The sequence below is a fragment of the Siphateles boraxobius genome, unplaced genomic scaffold (assembly GCF_051911475.1).
Source record: "Siphateles boraxobius isolate OS27281-9 unplaced genomic scaffold, OSU_SipBor_1 66, whole genome shotgun sequence".
Taxonomy (NCBI): domain Eukaryota; kingdom Metazoa; phylum Chordata; class Actinopteri; order Cypriniformes; family Leuciscidae; genus Siphateles; species Siphateles boraxobius.
This window is the reverse complement of record NW_027509193.1, coordinates 18,881,317-18,882,044: the sequence shown is the minus strand read 5'-3', so window position 1 is coordinate 18,882,044 and position 728 is coordinate 18,881,317.

Here is a 728-nt window from a genome sequence, read left to right as displayed (position 1 = left end):
AGATAGAGAGAGGAACAGGCCTAATTTTATGTTGTGTTTTATTTCTGTTTTGGGTAGCCAGCAGTCGTCCGTGAGGAACGGCGGCGGTTCCTTTTGTTTTTATTTGTTTTATTTTGAAAATTAAGAATGTTCATCGGTTCCCGCCTCCTTCTTCCCATAACAACTGAACCTCGTTACATTTAGGCTACATACATGTTGGTGCATTGTAGTTATATTTAAAGTACTTGCATTTAATTAACATATTTACACTGTCAACTTTGTCTTTACCCCTAACCGTAACCCAAAGCCTTACCCCAAAACTCTTATCCATAAACCTAATCCTAACCTCAAACCCATTAACAGTAAATGTGGACATTTTCCAGAACAAAATGTATTTAGAAAGTAAATCCATTGTAGGTGTTTAATGTTAATACATACATGTAGTAGTTAAGGACACCTAATATAAAGTGTGACCAAAATATCTTGTTTTGTGTTTTGCAGAAGAATACTGATTTTGATGATGCAGAAAATCATACAGATTTTGAATGACACAAGGGTGTGTAAACGATGAAAGGATTTTCATTTTTGGCTAAACTAGCCTATATTTTATATTCTCCTAAATTTACAAATTTTTGTCTTTCATCTGATTTATATTGATGCAGTGCAAAACTCATGATATAAAATGAAAGTTCTGAAAGTATTTTGACAAAGAAGATCATTATCTAAATTACATAGATGTTCAATGATTT